The 23,653-nt window shown below is 42.9% G+C and overlaps 1 protein-coding gene across 4 annotated transcripts in view; it reads left to right on the top strand.

The window, feature by feature from the left end:
• Nucleotides 1–23,653, top strand: part of FER (FER tyrosine kinase) — a 168,106-nt gene that overhangs the window by 43,113 nt on the left and 101,340 nt on the right. The gene's annotated exons all lie outside the window — the stretch shown is intronic.

The raw sequence follows: 23,653 nt of genomic DNA, 5'->3' as shown, positions 1-23,653 counted from the left end.
CTTTTGAATATCTCATTATGCCTTTCGGATTACAGTCAGGCTCCGCCTGTTTTCAAGCGTTCATGCACCACGTGTTGGGGTCTCTGCTTTACAAGAACTGTGTAGCTTTCCTGGACGACGTCTTGATTTATTCAGAAAATGAGGAGCAACATGTGAGAGATGTCAGGGAAGTGCTACAACGTTTGCAGAAACACCAGTTGTGGGTCAAGCTAGAGAAATGTCAGTTTCATGCCCGAGAGGTGGAGTTCCTGGGGTACAAGTTATCTGACAAAGGCTTAGCGATGGACCCAAGCAAGGTGCAAGCAGTATTGGAGTGGAAGACCCCAAAGACATGAAAAGATGTGCAGAGGTTCCTAGGTTTTGGCAATTTCTACAGGAAGTTCATCAAGAACTTTGCGCACTTGACGGCCCCAATCACGGACTGTCTCAGTAGTAAAAGAAAGTTTGTGTGGACGGAGGAAGCCCAGCAATCCTTTGAAAGATTGAAGAAGGCATTCGCGTCGGAGGAACAATTACTACATGTGGATTTGGAGAAACCAATGAGGGTGGAGACGGACGCGTCAGACAGCCATCGGGGTGGTTCTGTTGCAGCCAGGACTGAACAAGCAAGAATGGAAACCGTGCGCCTTTTTCTCGAGGAAGCTGAGCAAGTCGGAACAAAACTACACCGTATACCACCGAGAACTGCTAGCAATTTACGCCGCCTTTCGTCGGTGGCGCCATTTGCTGATAGGGGCGCAGCATAAGATCCAGGTCTGCACAGATCACAAGAACTTGGAATATTGGCGGACAGCACGGGTGCTCAACCAGAGACAGATTCGCTGGGCGCAGGAGTTTTCCAAGTTTTCCTTCGAAATCCAGTATGTGCCCGGCGAGCAAAACGTGAGAGCAGACGCTCTCTCGCGGAAACCAGAGTACTTCGAAGGAGAGGGGCCACCGGAGACCCGCCACATCATACCTGAGGACCGATGGGTGTGTGGGGGTACTCTAGTGGGCACGAGAGAACTGGCAGGACTCACTAGGGACGATGAATTCGCCCGGACAAAAATCAGGGAACTCCAAGAGGGGAGGGGAGCACCAGAGGGGTTTGAAGAGAAGGAAGGGGTGTTGTACTACAGGGGGGCGATGTACGTACCGGGGGAGGCTCTAAGAAGAAGGGTACTCAAACAACTACATGACACCCCCACAGCGGGGCACTTTGGGCAACACAAAACCATGATGCTGGTGACCCGACAATTTTGGTGGCCACGGGTGAGGGAAGATGTACGCGAATATGTAAGAGGGTGTGAACGCTGCCAGAGGGCCAAAGGGGAACGCACGATGCCAGCAGGTTGCTGGAACCCTTACCCACGCCAAACAAACCCTGGGAGGTGGTGTCAATTGATTTCATGACGGATTTGCCCAAATCGAGGGGAAAAACAGCAGTGATGGTAGTAGTCGACTTGCTAACCAAAATGTGCCATTTTATCGCCTGCTCCCATGCGGTGACGGCGGAAGAAACGGCACGGTTGTTTGTAGAACACATTTTCAGGCTGCATGGCGCCCCCTTGAGGGTTTTATCTGACCGCGGAAAACAATTTACTTCCCGGTTCTGGAGGAAGCTCATGAGCCTACTGCAAGTTGAGGTCAGCTTCTCGACAGCGAGACACCCAGAAACCAATGGGCAGGCGGAAAGGGCAAACAGTGTACTCCAGCAATACTTACGCTGCTATGTTAGCGAAAGGCAGAATGATTGGGTAGAGAAACTAGCGCTAGCAGAATTTGCGTACAATAATGCTGAACATGTGTCCACCGGTATGAGCCCCTTCTTGGCCAATTATGGGTGTCATCCCAGGGCATTCCCGGGTAATGAGGAACAGAGCTGGAGTGTGCCTGCAGTTGAACAGTTTGTGGAAGAAATGGAAGCGTTACATCAACAGCTCAAGATGAACCTAGAAAGGGCCAAAGCCAGTTACAAGAAGCAAGCAGATAAACACCGGAGGGAAGGGGAAACCATTAGGGTGGGGGATCGCGTGTGGTTGTCCACTCAAGGGTTACCCTTTAAGGGAGGGTGCAAGAAGTTGCAGCCCAGAAGGCTGGGCCCGTTTGAAGTTATACAACAGATAAACCCAGTGGCGTTCAAGCTCAGGTTGCCCAACAACATGAAAATACACCCCGTGTTCCACAGGTCCTTGCTCTCACCACACAGAGAGGGGCGGGAATTCGAGGGGCGGGAGGTAGAAGTCTTGCCACAACCACAGGTAGAAGAGAGGGAACACCAGAGCTCGGCCGCAGAGATAGTGGATTCAAGGTGGCGAGGGCGGCAGGTGCAGTACTTGGTGGCGTGGGAAGGAGAGCCCTGGTTGGAAAACACGTGGGTGCCAGCAGAGGCAGTTGGTGACGAGCATATGGTGGAAGTGTTCCACCGACGGTTCCCAGATAAACCCAAGCCCTTAGGGCGATTCTGGGAAGAACAGTTCGGAGGAGGAAGAGAGTTTCGAAGGGTTTTCAGAATCCGAAGAAGAATCGGATTGGGAGAGTCATTCCTTGGGTGGGAACCTTAGCAGGTGGGAAGAGGTGTTCACACCCACAGATGAGGAGGACAGCTCTTTCAGGGGTTTCCTTGGCTCGCCGACCAGAGAAGAGGCTGCAATAGAGCCCCCGGGTCGGAGGGGGAGTGAAGGGGGCCCTGGGAGGGAGGTGGATGTCAGGGAACTGCCATCAGAGGCACGGGAGAAGGAGAGGGTCTCTGATTCTGCAGGGGAAGGTCCAAGCGCCAGAGGGAGACTCAGCCGGGAAGAAGGGGAAGAGAATGAGTGTAACACCAGGGATCCAGGAGAGCAACGGGACAGGGAGGTGCAGGGGCTCCAGGACTCTTCGTTGGAAGTTAGCGAGGAGAGCCCAAGCACCCCGCTGCCCACGCCCACCCTGCGCAGGAGACTTCCGCGCAGTGAGAGGCGGAAACGATTGGGCGTCAAACAACTCTTATGTTGGCAACGCTTTAAGAAACACCCACAGACAGATTCTACGAGCGACTAAGGGCAGCCACGCTGAGATGGGCTGCGCAGTCCGGAGGGTTTAACCAGGCAATCCGATGCTCAAACGGAGCAGGATTACGCACGAGTAACTCCCAACCACTACAGCAGATTAGCGCTATTAGCGGCTTTTAGCGGCTTATCTGCTGATCGGATCAGCTGATAAGCGGCTTAGCGGCTTAGAAAAAGGGGGGGGGAAGGAAAAAAAACCAGCAGGAACTCGCAAGACATTGTCGTCTTGCAAAGCAAGCCCATAGGAAATTCGTCTTGCGAAGCACCTCCAAAACGGAAAACTCTTTCGTCTAGCGAGTTTTCCGTCTTGCGAGGCATTCGTCTTGCGGGGCAGCACTGTACATTCTCCCCCACCTGCCCACCCAATACTATTTGTATTTTTTAAAGCCCTCAAGATAGATCAACATCCCATATTGTTTGGCCCACAGACTTAGGATCTGCTGTCCTAAATCTCACTAGGATCATGCACTGAGCTCTTATGGCTGATTTTTTTTTTTATAAAATCTATTCTCCAACTGCTCTGTAATGAATTCAGTTTACAAATTTTTGATACATTATGACTCTTAAAAAGAATTCGGACATCTACTTTCGGCTACGTTGAAAAACACCCCCCCCCAGCTCCCAGACCCTACTTCATAGAAACCCAAGTTATAACCTGAACCTATGCATGTTGATTCAGAAGTACGTCTCACTTTGTTCAGTAGAAGCTTCTTCCAGATACAGGATTACAGCCTCAAACTCCAAGTAAATGAAATCTGTCCCTTGTCTCAAAGCAGATATAATTCTGAAGTAGGTAGGCTGCATGAGCAAAGCATTTAGGTCCATAGTTTTGGATTGCACCGCTTGGTTGTGCAAATACTTCAGTTAGTTTGTTGAGGACATAAGAGAGGGGCTTCTCAGTGGATGCTCCCAGATTGTGGAACTTGGTTGGCTGGCTCCTTCTCTGCTTTCTTTTCACTGGTATGCAAATACGTTTTTGTTCCAGTGCTGTTGGGGCAGGGTTTTCTAAGGCGCATCTTGTGCTTTTGTGGGTGTGTGCTTTCAAATAGTTTTAAGTGTTTTCAGTGATGTTTTTATACTTTGTCTACTTATTTACTTGGGCATTTTTAGATATTTATATTCATTGTGTATGTTTTAGTTGTATCTGCTTTCTCTTTTTATATATGTTGCCTTTGGTGTTTTACTAGGAGAAGTGTGGGATATAAATAAAATGAATAACTAGATAAATAAGAGTGACAGCCAAGTTTGTTTTAGCTGTTAAAGCAACCAGTTTCCTTGTTGATTTAAATCACCTTGAATTAAGCCAATCCATCTACTCTGCTCCAGAGATCAGCTGGTCACAAGGTTGTGGTTTCAGTTTTGGGCGATAATTCTTTGAGGCTCAATACTCCGTGTGACAAGATTAGCATTGCCAGCCACATGGTGAGGCCCACATCCCTGTAGAGAGCCTACTGTCAATGCTTTAAGCACCTGCTGCTGCTGCTGCTGCTGTTCTTCTTCCTTGGTTTTTTTTTTTTTTGCTCTTGGCTGCCCTTTCCCAGAGAGCTGCTACTGGGATGGGTGAGGAGAAGGAGCCAGTCACCCTTGCATGATTTGTCCTCTCCCTCAGGGAAGAGGTTTGGGTTGGATTTGGTGGAAGAGGCAAGTGGATGGACAGCAAATAGAGGGGGGCACTGATAGCAACTTGCCCAAAAGCTCATCAGAACCTGGAATTGGCACTGCTTTGTGTTATCCCCATGCTCTGTCAAGGCTTTCTTTCTTTTGGTATCTCCGAATAAAATCAGTGCATTTGCTTAAGTGCTATATTTTAGTTTGCTGCTGCTGTTGTTTCTAATTAAAACACACTCGCCCTTGGAGACTGCTGTTTAAACATTTCCTTAAGATTATATATATATATATATATATATATATATATATATATATATATATATGTACCATAGGGTTACAGTGTGCCGCAGCACAGCCAAATGCATGCAAGTGTTCTAAGCATTTCCAGGAGTAGAATTTTCATATCTAAAGTGACAAAGGAACTCTGTCAGATTCTGGGGCATTCTATCACCGCAGTAACTGGAAGCTCAAGAGTATAGCCTGGAACACCTGCTCACCAATGGAAGCATTTCAGTAATGCCTTAAGTACTATGAAAGTGCTTCCTTTATAAATCAGAATGGAGTTTTTAAAAACCTGTTGACTTGTATTACAGCGAGCCTATAAATAAGTAGAGCAAATGACTGATCGCTTGCAACATTTTTGTTATTGGGTGAAGAATAACCTTGTCTGGCAGCATATGGCGTGAGATGTAAACTGACTATTTTGCTAAGATTTGGAGACTTGATTTGAAGTTGGGTACAGTTGAGTTGAAGATTGTGTGTCTGAAGTTTAGGAATTAGCAGAATCGCAAGAGAATTATTTGAGATTCCTGATTGCTGACACACAGCTAGATTTTTTTGTTTTTGTTTGGGGACAATCATATTTAGCATACTAGAATCTACTATGGCCCGAAAATGTAGCAAATGTCCGGGGTTTGAGGAGAAACCAGACCATGAACACCATACTGCACATGGGACAGTTGAGTCTGGGGTTCCTCCAGTTTCCTCTAAAGCTCTGGTTCCTGCGGTCCCTTCTAAGTCCCTCACACCTTCTACAAATACAGGAAGCACCAAAGTTTCGGTAAGATTCTAAAAGTGTTTACCTCAAGAGAATGATTTGCACCATAATTTTATGGTGCAACGTTGAAATTTGCTTCCCACCCCCATTTGTGCTGAGTCAAGCTGTTGAAGGAGTATTAACCTGGATTTGTATTTGTTTGCCTTGCGTTCATATTATTTATAATTTCAATGGTTATGATCTGACCTGGCTGTCTTGAGTACAAAGAGGTTGGGGTTGTTGTTTTGCTAATTTTATTCATGTGAGTGTTCCTTGAGCTGATGTCTGGATCCAACCTTCTCTTATTGAAGGTGTATTCTTAGGGTAACCTGTTAAAGCAGCACAGGAGTACCCCATTAGTTAAGGCCAGTAGAATCACAGAAGTAGCAAAAAAGAAAAAAGATTTCACATTTTATAAAAACAGTACCTATCTACCCATTAACTTGAAAGGTGGTAAGCATAACTGACCTGATGGGGGTGTACAGATTTGCTGAATCTCAAACTGATCCAATAAAATTTGCCACAGATACAATGCTGGAAATTAACACTGACCCTTTTTGCTGGAAACTGACATTAAACGTTGGAGTAAAAACAGTTAAAAAACAGCCACATATATCCAGTTTTATTAAAACCACTGCTGTACTTTCATCCAGGCTTTTTGGTGATAGTAGTTCCTCATTGGTTTGGTGAAGTTTCAAAAGTTAAACGTTTTCTCAGCAAAGCAAGGCTGGCCAAGCACAAAACTGGTTTTTAAAGCATACTTTTGGCTAGGACTACAATGTTTGCAGAGGGAGCTACCTAGTGGAAGCTGTGTGCAATGCTTATTCATTGTACAATGGTTAGATGTGGGCTTGCCAACATTTTTGGACCCACGGAAACCTGAGGAATGTCATGAGGGACACCATCTCACACAGGGACACAGACACAGGAACCCTTACACTTCGCTCCATACTAACACCCCTTTCTAGCACTTTCTAGCACTCAAACCCAATGTCTGCTGCATCAGACAGAAACCCTGCACCACACTGAAACAAACCGTGAGACACACATAGGCATTAGGCACGGCTTAACTCAGGGGTCAGCAAACCTTTTTAGCAGGGGGCCGGTCCACTGTCCCTCAGACCTTGTGGGGGGCCGGACTATATTTTGAAAAAAATATGAACGAATTCCTATGCCCCACAAATAACCCAGAGATGCATTTTAAAAAACACGCTGATTCCCAGACCGTCCGTGGGCCGGATTTAGATTGGTTGGGCTGGATCCAGCCCCCAGGCCTTAGTTTGCCTACCCATGGCTTAACTCATAGGAGGATTCCTACAGCCATATAATAAGCCTCAGGTGCTTCATGAAAGCAGTACAGGACCAGGACAATATGGGAAATATTTTTTTCATTCCAGGCACCTCAACCTCCCCATCTGAATTTGGGCCTGAAAGATGAAGGGAAAGTGTTTGTGCGTGAAAGGCAAGTGGTAAGCAACACATTTTGCGATAGTTCATAGCTGATCATGGGGCGTGTATTCAGCTGTGGATTCCAGTTTCCCAGCTAAGGATACTTACTGATAAGGAGATGTCATTCTATCTCTTCTTGCAGTATTCATTGTTATAAAGAAACCAGTGAGCGCTGAGGATTCACCACGACTTAGAAAAAAATGTAAAGACGCATAAAACGCTATTCAGGTTACTCATCTCAAGAACATGATTTTGATTTGTTTATCCTGTTTCTTGAACTCTATTAAAAGAGCCTTCTGTAAAAAATATAATCTTGTGGAGAAATGGCAAACAAATGAATGAATTAATATTTTGAATTAGGCTAAACCTTTTAGGCGTTGAACTTGGTTACAGCATGTTTGGTACATTAGTTTAATGGTTTCCTGAAAGTTTAATGGTTTCCTGAAAACACATTTTGTTATTTTCACCAATACTTGCATTTTAATGCACAACTTCTCCTCATATAATGCATTCTTGTAGTCACTGATTGTACCCAATGTAGTGGTAAGGTAAAGTCAGTACATTTGTTCTGCTACTGAAATATTTTGTGCCAGTGAAATGTTGTTGAATGTATAAGCAGTTTGCTAGTAACTTTGTGCACCATCAGCTGCATAGTGAGTTTCTTCTAGCACAACTATGGTTTTGGACTATTCTGTGACACAATATTAAAATATACTCAAGAACCCTTGTGGTGATGGGCAGAGAACATTGAATACAACCCCTCTAGTTTGGTTGGAGAACTGCATTGTAAAATTTGGAGAAGTGTGAATATCAAAGGGTGGCTGATTTTCAGTTTGCATATTGGTGCATATTGTGTAATTTCTCATTAAAATGCAAACAAAATAAAATTTCTCCCCCATCCCTAGCTATAGGTCACATACATGGCAATCCTAGGCATGCTTACTCAGAAGTAAGACCCTCAGAGTTAATTGGATTTCACACTGAAGTACGTGTGCCTAGGATGGCAGCCTTAGGTGCTGAAGGAAAGAGATGGACTGAGCTCTGGCCCTTGGTTTTTTTTAATTCATTTCAATCCTGCCCTTTCTCCCAAAAAGGATCCCAGGGCAGTTGACCATTTTTCTTCAGGCCATTAGCTTATTGGTTCAAATGATGCAGGGAAAGAACTTACCGTGTTAAAAAGAATGTGGAGATAATGCAGAATTTTTGAAGAAGTTCATATACTTTGATAGGTTTGTTTCATTTGCTTCCCCCTGCGCTCTCTCTCTCTCTCTCTCTCTCTCTCTCTCTCTCTGTGTGTGTGTGTGTGTGTGTGTGTGTAGTTTTTTACTTTTGCAGGGCAGTAAGCTTCTGCTATAAGCATATGATATCACAGTTGGATTGCTGAGAGCAACTTATGTTCCTAAGGTAGCAAGATCACACCAAAACCATCAACAGATATGTTTAAATAAATATATCTCAGCTTTTTATTTATTCTTTCTGGAGTGATGATGGTGAAATTGTGAATACCATTGTTTCTCCCTAAGGAAATGTGGGTGTAAGCAACAAACATGCAAATACACAGAATACATATAACCTCCTCTGTGAATATTTTTGGTGATCTTGATGCCTAGAGCAATAGCTTTTCTGGGAATAGAATGGATTTCTGCTGCATAGAAACAAATCGATGGTAGGGATAGGAATGAAGGCATTTTATGTTCTAGCAAGGTAGAGTCGAAGCAGAAAATCCAAGGGTGTCCATGGCTGAGAGGTCATGTGACCGACAACTTAAAACACCAGATTTTATGAGGATATGAAATTATAACAATCACACTTTTTAAAAAAGTTACTATTAAAATTCCTATACTTAAATCAACAAACTATGTATTTATTCCAACATTAACAGACTGTACTTTCATAAAAATACAGCAAGGGGGTATACAGCATGCAAAATTACTATTGGATCAATAAATAACCAGTTTGGGGAAAAGAAATTCATGTTCCAAAGGACTGCCTGAATAACAGAGTTTTCAGGAGACACCTGAAAGTCGGCAGGGATGATTCCACAAAGAAGGGCTTGCCATTCTAAAGGATCGGTCCCTAGTACTCAGGAGTAAACAAATATAGATGGGCTGCACACCCAGGTTTCTCCTTTTCAGTTCACAGTTCAAAATCTTGGGACTTGCATGTTACAGGTGATACGAAATCAGAGTGTAACAAAACATTGTACATCTAGGCTATCACAAATAGACCTCTTGATGAAGTATGTATTCATAGTCTTGCTGAGCTGACTGCCTGACAGAAACAGCCACCTTGGTTTTTAATCTGTTCAGTCTGCATATCTCTTTCTGTTTCAGCGTATGAAAGGGTAAGATTTATCCTTTAATATAGTTAATGTAAAAAGCTAAACTGGTTAAGAGTGCATTTCCTTCCCTATCTCGCCAAAAGCTGATCAGGGTTAATTCCATCAGGCTTCTGTTTTACTGAGATAAAGAATTTTCAGTATCTCTCCACATGAGTTTCTAAGCAGAGGGTAGACCTGCAAGATAGTCATATCTAACTAGATTTTTAATAAACTTCTTCCTTGTGAACACCGAGGTGCGGAAATATTCACAGGGAAGGTGGTAATTTCAGGTAGCTTGGAGGCATGATGTTTGCAAAGGCACCTTAATTGGCTGTAGGTTTTTCATATTGAAAATGTAGTTTTAGAACGCAAGTAAAGAGCTCATGGAACAAAGCTCTGCTACCCTGCCTGTAACTGATATTCTGCACTATTTGGATACTTATTAAATATTTCAGTAGTGCTAAGAAGCTGACTGCATCTTTTTAGGTTTTATTCCTCTTGCTTAAATATGCATATCTTTAAACTGTAAGATAACGGTTATGTACATCGGCTGTTTGTTGTTATTACCTAGAGTCTCGTTAGGTGATATTCAACAAAATATTTGGTATATTTGGTATTCAACACAAAAATTAGCACTGGTGCAATGGAATTTCCCCCCTCCCCCTCCCCACCCCCGCAATTCGGGTTCCCTTTGCCATCCTCAGATCTGCTCTGGAGGGTTGGGGACACACAGGGAGAGGAGAATGTTCCATTGTGCAAGGAGAAATTATTACGCTGATGGTATGTTCACATTAGTGCTGTGTTGAATACTATCCTTTATAATAAAGCAGGTAGTGGGTTTTCTTTCCACACTATTTTCAGTCCTTTTCTTATATGCAGCAAGTTTTTTTAAAAAACGAATTCTTAAATGTTATAGAAGGAGGCTATTCCATGGGCTAAGGAGAATGTTTCAGAAAATGGAAATGCTCCCATTTCTATGGCAGATACCTCTTTTCTTGTGTTAACCACTGTGTATGTATGATATAGCCACCCACACCCATACATAAATAAATAATACTGTAATGTGAAGGTTGTGAATGTCTATGCTCATTGACACTAGCATTAAAACATTACGGAGGCATTTCTGGTTTCCGTTGGATTTAAAAGACGTTGAAGAGATAGTTAATATGTCTTTGGCTGAAGCTTGGCAATGCTCTGATGACAGAGAAAATGAAAAGAAATGGCCATAGCCCAGAGAATCCTGCAGCTAAGCTTAATGTCACATCATGTCTGTGTATTCATGTTTCCTGTCCAGCATTCCTCTTTGTCGCATTACAAACCTCCTTTGAAGACTTGTAGGGACAGGATTTTAATAGCAGCCTGATGTGAGATCCATGTTGTATTTAAATAAGTACAGTGGTACCTCGCAAGACGAATGCCTCGCAAGACGAAAAACGCGCAAGACGAAAGAGTTTTCCGTTTTTTGAGTCATTTCGCAAGATGAATTTCCCTATGGGCTTGCTTCGCAAGACGAAACATCTTGCGAGTTCTTGCGAGTTTGTTTCCTTTTTCTTAAAGCCGCTAAGCCGTTAATAGCCACTAAGCCGTTAATAGCCGCTAAGCCGCTAATAGCCGCTAAGCCGCTAATAGCCGTGCTTCGCAAGACGAAAAAACCGCAAGACGAAGAGACTCGCGGAACGGATTAATTTCGTCTTGCGAGGCACCACTGTAATTAGAAGCCTGACTTGGCAGGCTAAAGCCCATAGGTATGCTGAAATAGCCTTTTGGGTTATGGCCAATAAGTAGATTTTGAGAATCACGGTCAATATTGTGAATAACTATACTATACCCTATGGAGAATAAATGAAAATACTAGGAAGAAAATGAATCTGTATGTGGGTGAAATTCCGAACTCCCTCTGCATCTTCCTTTTTCTTTCTACCTTGTCTCCCTTTCTACAGTAGCCCATCATATTTTTACATTGGAGTTATTGGAGAAATGACTGGGATGTCTTTGTTAGGCAGTGTCAAGATAGTCCAGACAGGACAACCAGGGATCATAGAATAGTAGAGTTGGAAGGGACCCCAACGGTCATCTAATCCAACCCCTCTCAATAGAGGAATCGTTTCCACAGCCATCCCTGGGTGGACTCATACCACCAACCTTTTGTTTAGCAGCCAGATACAGTGACCCATCGCACCACAGGATACAAGTGTGTGCATAGGCAATGCAATGTTTATTCAGTTCAAATCCTCTTTAATCGCCCTCTCTTTCTCTAGGAGCTCTTGGTGCTGTGTCAGGTTTGATTTGTAGGTAGCTCATTTCAACACGGTCTCCAATTAGCAAATGCAACATGCTTTTCTGCTCTTGGTGTATATGATGTACTGAGTCAACTTTGTAGTTTTAAAGCTTGTTTAGAGACTTCTGCATGTGACAGACTTAAAAATTGTCAACTGTAGAAAGCTTTTGGGGGGGAAATGGCAAATTAACAATGCTATTTAAATAAAAAGGTGAACTAATTACAGATCACCTTGTCTGATAATTATTTTTTTTGTCTTTATCAGGGTATGAGCTCATTACATTAGTTCACTGAAAAGTGAAGCTGGTGTTAAGTTTTGAAGGTTGTGAAGCTGGTGTTAAGTTTTGAAGGTTCAGGGAGCTAGCCCTGCAAGGAAGCAACTGGTTTTAATGTTTTCATAACAGTTCTCTACTCTTCAACTGCCATGTTTGTATTTCCAATAGATGTCAACGTCATGAACCAATGATTTCATTTCATGACTATATAATCCTTAATGTGGCCAATACGTTTCACAACTGAAACTTTTATTTGCAAGATAAAATCGCTTCAGCTTGACTTGTGAACCCAATTCCTTTTAGTAGCCTTTTCAATCTGTTAATTTGTATCTACATATCTCCATTAAATTGTAAAGGCCTTCTCCCCTCTGTATTTCGTACAGTGGTACCTCTGGATACAAACGGGATCCATTCTGGATCCCTGTTTGCATCCTGAAGCACCCGCACATGCGCAGGTCGCGATTCGCCGCTTCCGCGCATGCACGTGACGTCATTTTGACCATCTGCTCATGCATGAGTGGCGAAACCCGGAAGTAACGTATTCCGTTACTTCCGGGTCGCCACGGAGTGCAGCCCGAAAGCGCTCAATCTGAAGCATATTTAATCCGAGGTATGACTGTACTGCCGGGATGCGGTGGCGCTGTGGGTTAAACCACAGAGCCTAGGACTTGCTGATCAGAAGGTTGGCTTGTCGAATCCCCGCAACGGAGTGAGCTCCCGTTGCTCGGTCCCTGCTCCTGCCAACCTAGCAGTTCAAAAGCATGTCAAAGTGCAAGTAGATAAATAGGTACCGCTCCGGCGGGAAGGTAAACGGTGTTTCTGTGCGCTGCTCTAGTTCTCCAGAAGCGGCTTAGTCATGCTGGCCACATGCCCCGGAAGCTGTACGCCGGCTCCCTCGGCCAGTAAAGTGAGATGAGCGCCGCAACCCCAGAGTCGTCCGCGACAGGACCTAATGGTCAAGGCTCCCTTTATCTTTTATGACTGTACTGAGAAGGCACTTAAAAAAGGGACCCTGTATATCAGGGGTCCTCAAACTAAGGTCTGTGTGACATATCCAGCCCACCAGGGTTCTGAACCCGCCCCGCCCGGGAAGAGCCAGCACCTCCGCCTTATTCTCAATGGAAGGAGGCACAGAATCTCCGCTGCTCCATTTCCCCATTACAAGCTCTGAAATGCGCTTGCAACCAGGGTAATTTCCGAGGGGCTTGCTCATGAACAAACGAGGTGAGTGTTCATCTGTTCCAAGCCTCTACCTTGGCAGCCCCCTGCGCCACTTGCGGGTCTCCTCAGAGGAGGCACCGCGCCGAAAGCCCCACAGAGCAGTGTTTGGCGCTGGCCAAAGGCAGGGAGAGGACAGGAAGGAGGCAGGGGGAGGGAAGGAGAGAAGCAAAAGCTCCCTCAACTCAGGACCCAAACCCTGAAATGCATAGTGTTAAAAAAAGTGATCCCTTGTGTGCTCCTGATCGATCGCTCCGTGCCCCACCCCGGTGCTTTGTCCCATTTCCGCCACCTCTGCCACTGTGAAAGCCTCTATTCCCCGTGTCTGCGGCTGAATGTGGGAAGGAGGGAGGGTTGCGTACTGTTGGGTGAGCATTTTAATCAATCCCACCACCAAAAGCTCAACAACTTTGTGCTCTTCCCCCCAAGAGAAGCTTTAAAACTCCTGCTAACCCCTGCCATAAATAGCTCAACAACTGTTGGCACTCCACCCTAAAAAAAAAAATTTCAAAAACTGTGGCCAATACTCCCCCCAAAAGGCTCAACAACTCTGGGCAATCACTTCCAACTGGGTGGATCACTGCCCTAGAATTATAGTATTGTAGAGTTGGAAGGGACCCTGTTGAGAATCACCTTTCACATTTGCTCTCAGCCCTCATTTGCCCTCCTCCTACTATGTAAATTTACATATCTCTCTCCCCCCCCCCCCACCCCACGGTTGCTAGTCCTACTCGGATGCTAGTCCTACTCAGAGTAGACTTACTGAAATGAATTAAAAATCCAGACAATAATTTGCCCTAAGTAGGATTCAGTTGGATGTAGCCTGTTATTATGACCGAAATATTTTACCCCAAAAGAACTGCGCAAACCAGTTTATCTGAGTGCATTTTTCGGGGGGGGGGCTCATTTATTTATAATTGCATAATCATATGGGACTAAATTGCATTATGTTGTAAGGACCTTTCATAAAATCTCCAGATGTCCTCAGCCTCCTACCCTTTTGCCCTAAGCAAGTTTCCAACCATTGTTCCACCTAGCTCAGTATTGCCGACACTGACTGGCAGCAGTGTGCATAGGAATTTGTTTTTTTTTTTTTTCAAACTATAGTCCTGCTCCCAACAGTGTCTGAGGGACAGTGAACTGCCCCCCTGTTTAAAAACTTTGAGGACCCCTACTGTAGATTATCTTAAAGCATAGATGGGTAGGTATATATGGAAAAGAGGTGGTTCTTGATAGCAAGGTCCCAAGTTTTACAGGGCTTTCTGGGGCTGGAACCACTCCTTCTCTTAAATAGAAGATTTACTAGCCCCTGGACTCAAGACAGCTCACCCCCAGCCAGCGGATGTAATAAGCTAAAAGAATGAGGGGTACAGAAATAGTAAGATGTAAAAATGAAAAGAGTGTACAATACAAAAAAATGGATCATGCATCAAGATATAAAGATATGAATTAAATGGTAGTGTTATGTGAGCTCTGTGCAAAACTGGAATCCTCTCCATCCCCCAGTTGTGCAATGTTCCCCCCAGAGAGGCTCACCTCCATCAACATTAATGTCTTTTCAGTGCCAGGCAAAGATAATTTTAAAAAAAATCCTAAGCATTGTAATATTTTTGAATGCTTTTAACACTTATTTTATCTCTTTTAAATGAACTTCCAATACTGATACCATTTAACTGTTTTTTTAATGGGAGTTGGGATTTGACCTGTTCCTCCAAGTTTGTGATTACCGTAGCTATATAATTTTTGGTCTGGCAATGTCTTTGTTTGGTTCAGTTTTCTTGATTTAATTATTTTGGTGTCTGCATTTAAACTGTGTAATTGTATCTCACCTAAAATATATGCCGTCAGGCTAAGAAACATAATAAATACTCTTGGTATTTTAACAGCTATATTTTGTTACTTGAATTTAGTACCAAATTTGAGCTAGTGCAAATAAATGCTGCAACATACATGGCTTGTCCTGAATTGAAATGAGGTACTGCCTTTGTAGTGGATAGGCTTCTTTTAAGATTAGGTTATCTGTTTCTCCCATGATGCTTGTGCAAAACTGATATTGTAGAGGAACTTCATTTCCTTCAGTAGCTGAACAGGCTGCCCCCATTTGTGCAACCTAGGATATTTTTTTCCAGAGGCAGTAATGTATAAGAAATATAATACAATTTAAATTCATTGTGGGTGAGGTAATGGTTGTGAGGACAAAAAATAAAACCCAAATAAATTGAAAAAACAAACAACTGAGGAATTGATTTCAGTCTCTTTCACATGAATTACACATACAAAAAAGCAATCCCCCACGTTGGAGAGATCATAATCCTTGAAATAACATCAGATGTATTTCTTTTGTTCTGATTACATTGGAGAAGTTTTCCAACTGCGAAGATGCAGGAGCACACATGAATGGCTACCCTGAGTGATTATTCAAATATCTAATCTGTCTACAATTGTCTTTACAATATCAAAGGCTGTCCTGGGCAAGTTTGGCATCTAAAATCCTATGTGTTTTCCTACATATTACTTAAGCATTTTATAATTTGCATATAATTGACTTGGAGATAACATTGTTATAAGAATGCAAGGAAGTTTCCTGCTAGATCAGACCAGATGCCTATAAAGTTCATCATTCTATTCTAACAATGGCCAACCCAGGGTGTCCTTGTGAAGACCACAAGTTGGACATGAGTGCAATATTGGTCTCCAACTCATGTTTAAGATCATAAGACGGGCTGCTGGATCAGGCCAACGTACCATCTGGTCCGGGCAGTCTATTGTCACAGTGACAAACTAGATGCCTGTGGGAATCCCGCAAACAGGACCTGAGTGAAACAGCACACTGCCCATTCGTGATTCCCAGCAGTTGGTATTCAGCAACTTTATAGGCAGAACATGACCATCACAGCTAGCAGCCAGTCATTAGCTTTCTAATCCATGAATTTGTCTCATCCTCGTTTAAAGCCATCCATGTTGGTGGCCGTCACTGCCTCCTGAGGGAGCAAGCTCCATAGTTTAACTGCGCTGCATGAAGAAGCACTTTTTTTTCCTGTCCTGAATCTTCCAACATTCTCTGGATGTCCAATACTTCCGGTGTTATGAGAAAGAAAGAAGAATTTTTCCTCTATCCACTTCTTCCATATCATGCATAATTCTGTTAGCATCTATCATGCCACCTTTTCTGTAAACCAAAGAGTACCAAATGTTGCACCCTTTCCAGCCTTTTGATCATTTTAGTTGCTCTTTCTGCATTATTATGAATATTAACACTTGGGTCCCACTGTTCCTTTGTTCAGGACATGACAACAGTGGTACAAAGGGATTGTTCTTCTGTATGCTTGCTAATTCTTTTCTTTAACAATACTTTCCACCAGTTTTCATGGATGTTAAACTAACCGGCCTGTCATTTCCAGGATTCCCCCACTACCAGATCCCTTCTTAAAAACTGGTGTTACATTGGCTCTTTCCCAATATTCAGAGGTCTACAGCCATGGTGAAAAGACAACCATCATGATCAGTAGCCTTTGATAGCCTTTGATATCTATTTCTCTTTTAAAGCTGTCCAAGTTTGTGCCTGTCACTACATCTTGTGGTAGCAAATTCTGTTAACTGTACGCTGTGTGAAGAACAACTTATTTCTTTCTGTCCTGAATCTGTCACTGTTGTTGTTTTTTACTTGATGACTCTGGGTTCTAGTTTTATAAGAGAAGGGGGAAATAACTTTTTCCACACATGCATAATTTTGTATGCCTCTTAGTAGGTTTCTTATTTGCCTCCCCCCCCAAAAAAAAATCCCCTAAAAGCTCTAAAAATTAAATATTTTTAGGAGAAAAATTCTGGGATAATCGCGGGTGTGTAATACTGAGGAAAGGGTAACCATAATTAAAGGGCTGGAACAACTTCCCTATCAGGGGAAAATTTTTCTCCTAAAAATACTGTAAATTAAATTGGACTGAGAGACATTAACTTGCCAAGGTCACCTAAGCGAGTTTCATGGCTGATCAGCAATCTGAACTCAGCTCTCCCTAGTCCAGATGCAACACTGTTTGCTATAACACACTGCCTCTTGTATGTTCTGTACCTTGAGAAAGTATTAGAAGGAGCTCTAATTGCTAATTGCTTTGGAAAGAACATTTAAGTACATTAGGTGGATGAATTGAAATGATATTAGTGTCACTTTGAAGTGCTTATCTACATTTCAATTTTAGATATGTGTTATAAATAGGATTTGCTTACTGTGTTGCTTGGTAAATGGAGTTCAACCAAGGGATAGTGCCATATTTACATCCAGTTAACTCCATGTGTTGTTGGAGTTCAGTACTTTTAACCAGATTTTGCATATTCAAGCTTCCTCTGGCCTGGTTGTCGCTGTTTGTTGTTGTACATAATTTCTAGCTTGAAGAAAAGAGTGGGAGATTGATCATACCATTTGATGTGTGCACACTGTCTTATGTGGGAGACCATGGATGTTGTATTCTGTAATGAGCTTGTGTACATTCTTTACTGATATAATACCAAGGAATGTGCCAGATGTGTCACTCTCCTTTCCTGGGTCCATTAGTGCTTTGAGACTTCTTCTTGTTGTTATTAAAAGGTGATAAAAATATTAGAAATCAGCCCTTTACAAGGTTTATTTTATAGATAGTGCACTGCATCATCAGATTGGGTGTGGCTTCATCTCAAGTATTTGTACTCAAAGAAGCTGTATGCGTTGGCAAGCATATTCTTTCATTTTGAAGCTGCTGGTTTCAAAAAGCCAACAGTTGGCCTTCAGGAACACTGTCTTCTCAGCATCCCAAATGTGTTTGGTGACTCAGCCTTTTGAATGTTAGCGTGAGTGCCATCTGGAAGCTTCTTGAAAAGCTGTCCAGCTTTTTCATAATATTGGTATAAATTAGGCTACATGCCATTGAAGTCATAAGTAGAGTTCTTTTGGATTGGACCAAGGGTCTAGAACTCTGTTCCCACAGTAGCCAACCAGAAGTATAATGTAAACTATAGAAGGGTGCACCATAATCAATGCTTAATTATAGTGTGACTTTGGGATGGGGTGGAATTTAATTCCTGCAGCTGTGAAACTCTGAACTCATTGTGAGCCAAGCCCAATTCTCCTTCCAGTTTGTTGCAGGTTCTATTGCCAGTCCTCCCTATTGCCAGCCAGTCCTCCTGCCTCTCATCTACCCTTACCAAAGTTATTCTTGCTAAGGTGGGGGACGAGTTGCAGAGAGGGCTGGTGGTGGAGGCCTCAGCTCTTAAGACCTGGATGCTTGTATGGTGTGTCAGTGCCAATGAGCAAGGAAAAGTTTCCACTATTCCACATAATTGATCCAGAAGGCACGGGAGCATACATTCCCCATTCTTCTCTGTGACAATGGTTTCTCTGTGTTGCAAAGATGAAATCTCTGCTTCTGCTCCAGCATGTTAGTGATTCCCCCCTCTTCCTCCTCTTTTTTTGGGCAAAGATAAGTCTTAGGGAACAGGAAGACTGGTGGGAAAGGCTGATGGAGAGATCCCTGTGGCTCATAATGTTCCAAGATTACATGCTGAAAGAGAAATCTCAGTTTCTCCACCCAAGCTAACACTTGAGGCTTTCTTTTTTTTTTTATGAAGTGGAAAGAGTAAGCCAACTCTGAACAACATGTGGGGAGGGGGAGTTTACCAGTCATTACTCATTTTAATCTTCAAAGCCTGTGAAAAATTAGTTCCTAGCTGTATTTTAATGTTGATATTAATTTAAGCTGTGTTAGCACTTTTCCAGGAATACTGTATACTTTACTGATTGCATGCAGTCTCTTTGGATGTGTCAAGACTGTGTTTTTCCCTTGACGTACCATGTCATTTTTGCAGGATCAGAACTTGAAGGCAACATCTCTCAAGCAACTAGTTACTGCTGAAGCTGAGTCGAGTTTAGGGAGACTTGGCAGAAACTTAAATGACAGCTTGAGGGCGTAATAAAGTTTGGCAGGTTATTGAAGGCTGCTCTGTTTTATGTCTATCTCTTTGTTTTGTACTTTTCCTTCTGTGATTTTCTTCCTTGATTTAATTTGTGGTTACCAAGGGACATGGTGAAAGACAACAGGTCTTGTATTGCTGCTCCTGGTGGTGCTGGTGATTGGGGTTGGGTACAGGGAGTGGTGACTGCTTATTTGTGTTAAGGGGGTGGTGCCTGCTGCTTTAAAGGAGGTGGTGGTGCGGCCACTACTGAAAAAAGCTAGCCAAGCACCCAATGCATTTTTCCAGTCTCAAATTCTTCCTTTTGGGGGAAGGTGTTGAAGAGGGTTGTTGCTGGAACAACAGCAGGCAATCCTGGATGATGATTTGGATCCATGCCAGCGTGGGTTTGGACCGAATCCATATCATCACCCTGATGGGTGGTCTTTATACAGAGAGGGACGGGGGGGGGGGTGCAACCTTGCTCCATCCACTTGATTTCTCAGTGGCTTTTATACTGTTGAGCATGACATCCTTCTGGACTCACTTTGTGGGATGGTCAATCACTTAACTCACTTGCATCTGTATTAACACATGGAATTTGGCCACATACTTTCAAATATCTGGCTTCTCAATGGCTGTGAAGTACATGGGGGATTCTATAAGAATGCTAGCATTCCCCCCCTCAATGAACTCTTAACATTATTTTGACCCATTTGCTAAATAGCCACATTAGAATACCTGTCCTAGCTGATAAGCTTGGATGCACATGATGCAATCTGTTTCATGCAGAGTTACCGTTTTGTATCTGTCTTGGCAGCAGCTGTTACTGACCTCCCTGTATTGAACAAAGATCTAGTAGCATTTTTCCCCTTGGCAACTTCTCTGCTTACCGTGTGTGGAAAATAATGAAGTGAGTGGATTTAATATCTGTAAATGAAATAAATGTATGTGTTTAATGACTCCAGGCAAAACAGAAGAGCTAGGACCATCATTGTAGATACCCATTTCCGGGGGGGGGGGGTGTTAGTGAATGTAAAATTAAGGCATTACTGGGATGAATTTGTAGGAAAACTCATCAGCATGCACACATCGTTTTTTGTCCCTTTCCCCCTCAGTGATATGAGAAGCAGTCATTTAGCTGCTGCTAATCCCCATGACTCGTTTATCTGAAGAAGACCCTTTATCTTGTCATTACCTGAGGTGCGTGAAATGAGCTGATCATCCCAAGTCCTGGCAGACCTAGAGGCAAAATTAGGCACCGTATCCATGGTAATGCAGTGAGCGGTTTTTAAAGTAGCCATTTAATCCATTGATATAAAATCGACCCACTAGTGGACTCAGAGCAGCCTGTTTTTTATTATCGGACAGATTGTAATTTAAAATTGATATGACATGTTGTATAGACATGATACTGTTTAAAAGGAGGAAGACATTTTATTTTGTGAGAATTTTGCTTGCAGAAGTAACAGGTATGAGTTGGATGCTGCCTCAAGATTACTTGGATGCAGAATTTAATTTCTGCATCTGCTGTTGTCATCTCTGATAATATCCTGTGCTTCATTGTGGGAATTCTTACGCGACCAGTGTCTCTTGACAAAACAAACATCAGAGGGAATCTTTAGCAGAATGAATGCATTGGAAAAGGAAGCTTCTGGTTTGAATGCCATAACTGGTATACTGGTTGGGTTAGTGGAGACAGGAATTCTAACTGTTGCCCTGCAGATGGGGCCTACCAGCAAGGAAACTCAAGTTGGTGATGGTTTCGAGGTACAGCAAAGATGGGGATAGGTCTGAACTCTCTATGTCCCTGTCAGATTCAGTGGCTAATCAGTTAAATGACATCGATCAAGATTGGTGCTTTAGATACCTGTTTTCACACCAGTATGAACACTCAGGAAATGAACTTGGAGAAGTCATTTTTCATTCTTGACCTAACCCCTTCAGATACAAGGCTACTGATAGTGGATGAATATGCTGATAACACACTTGCTACCTTCCAAGGAAATTATCTCAGGGAAAGGGAATTGCATTCTGGAAAAAGCAACTTGAGAGGAAAGAGTAGGAAGTTCTCAAGCCGCAGGACTCCTACCTTTGTAACTTATCCCAATAATATCCACATATGCTCCAAGAGACAATAAGGGAAGATTTGTTATATTGGCCTGAATGCAGGGATTGGAAGAAATAGGCCCAGATTAGAGGTCCCAAAGGCCTACCCTGCTTGGAAGCAATTTTCTGATTCTGGGCCAGGGGAGCAAGTAAAGCAGTTGTAGACCTCAGAACACACCAAGGTGCTACGTACAAGGTACAGTGTACAGAATGATTCCTGCCACTCCTCAGAGGAGGAAGAAACTTGTGGTTGTGGTAGGTGACTTCCTGCATAGTGTGTGGTAGCAGTTTGTGGACAAAACAGGATGTTCCAGGAAGTGTGCTGTCTTCCAGGTGCAAAGATTCACTGACCACAACCCCTTACTTCTGATTTATGTGGGTACAAATGGTACAGCCAGATACAGCCTTAGGCATATATAGTGATGTAAGGTGAGAATATTCTCCGGAGACTATTCTCCACAAACTGTAAAGTCTAAAGATACACTACTGGTTAAAACTTATTTTTCCCCCGGTCGGTTTGGCTCCTTTAACACTCTTAGACACCTTTCACTCCACCTGGAAAGCTTCCCTGTTTGAAAAGATAAGAAGCTTGGGATTCTCCCCGCAGATCTTGATAGCGGCAGGATATGAGAGAGCCAGAAGCCAAGTGCTTCAACGCATTAGGGACATAGAGCTGCAATGTCATATGGGCAAAATGGATAAACATGCCACAATTAGAGACTTTGGAAGAGGGTTCTCACCCGCAAATTATCTGGCTGATTTACAAATACCCAAATACAGACACTCCTTTACCCTGGCCAGATTTAACATTTTGCCCTCTGCCCTGTTGCTAGGCAGATATGAGGGCAAACCGTATGCATCACGCGTTTGCCCATGTGGCTCATCGGAAGTGGAAACAAGTCTGCATGTATTACTGCACTGTAGTTACTATGAGGATCTATGCCTGACCTTTATTGTCCCAGTTCTACAAAAGCGTAAAAATGAACCAGAACTCCCAACGTCTGAGAGCCTTGATAGAAGATAAGGTTCCTGAAATTACGACCAATGTGGCCAAATTTTGTGTAGCCGCTATTAGGCGCAGGAAACAAGAGCTTCCCAATGTCAATATGCAGGTGAAGGCAAATACTTAATTTTATGTATGTTGTCTAATTTTAAATTGCTGTTATGGCCTAATCTGTATTGAAATTGTCCTTTGTTTTTTTCGGTGTTATGCTTCGCTGACTAGCTGTACGAGTTAATCTGGTCTGTGACCATTTAATAAAATTTGATTTGAAACTGTAAATTCTAATGTAAGAACCAGTTGTACAACCCACATTAAAAAATCTAGTACAGTCATACCTTGGGTTGCGAACGCTGCGGGTTGCGCGTTTTTGGGTTGTGGAGCACACTGAACCCGGAAGTACCGGAACGGGTTACTTCCGGGTTTCGGCACATGCGGAGAAGCACAAAATGACATCACACGCATGCACAGAAGCGCCAAATCGCGTCATGCGCAGATGCGGCACTGCAGGTTGTGAATGTGCCTCCTGGATGGATCACATTTGCAACCCGAGGTATGACTGTAAATAATAAGTCAACCTGTGATATTGCCAATGTAAGTAATGTGTCACTCACCATTCACAGTTCTGAAATGTGAGCTACAGAAAACTTTTTTTTAATGCTATTCATTTAATTTGATGAACATTTGAATGCATATGTATTTCAAGCATATGTAATAGCCTTTTTTCTATTTTGGTGTGTCCTTATTCTTAGCAGTTCTATACCCTTGGCCATACAGTGTGATTTTTTATTTTTTACAGAAAGTAGCTTCAGGGCTTTATACACTTAAAAGTACCTAGGCCTATACAATTATGTGTAACAGGAATGTGAGGTGGCATTGATTTAAACAGTTGATGTTTCTATATTTTTATTTAGTGCCAGTAACTGGGTTTTGCATTGCCATTCGATGGTACAAGGTGCCATTTACCAGAGACTGACATCCTGAAATATATTATCATATAATGATAATATATTTAATGTTAGTGGCTTCTTTTTTATATGTATGCATATAGTTTTGTTTATCAAGCTGTGTTTTAGTCACCAAAACAGTTATTAAGTGTTAGAGCTATTAGAAGCACAAGAGTGCCTATTACAGAATTTACTTCTATCAAACCTTAACATGCCAATTGTATTTTTTGACTTGTCCTATAACATGTAATGCATAATGTAAGGCCATAGTGCAGAATAAGTACACAGCTCTCCCTGTTACTGGAGATAGTACCCAGCTCTCAAGGCTAGTTGTCTTCAGTAACCCTTTTCTCCATGAATGGTTCTGATCTCCTTTTAAAGTCTACCGATGTTAGTGGCTGCTTAAACAGAGGACTGTAGAACCTGCCTTTGTCCAAATTAAGGGCCCAATGTGCATAGTTATGCTTC

This window comes from Podarcis bocagei (genome assembly GCF_964188305.1).
Source record: "Podarcis bocagei genome assembly, chromosome: 11".
Classification (NCBI taxonomy): Eukaryota; Metazoa; Chordata; class Lepidosauria; order Squamata; family Lacertidae; genus Podarcis; species Podarcis bocagei.
This window is presented reverse-complemented; position numbering and strand designations above follow the sequence as displayed.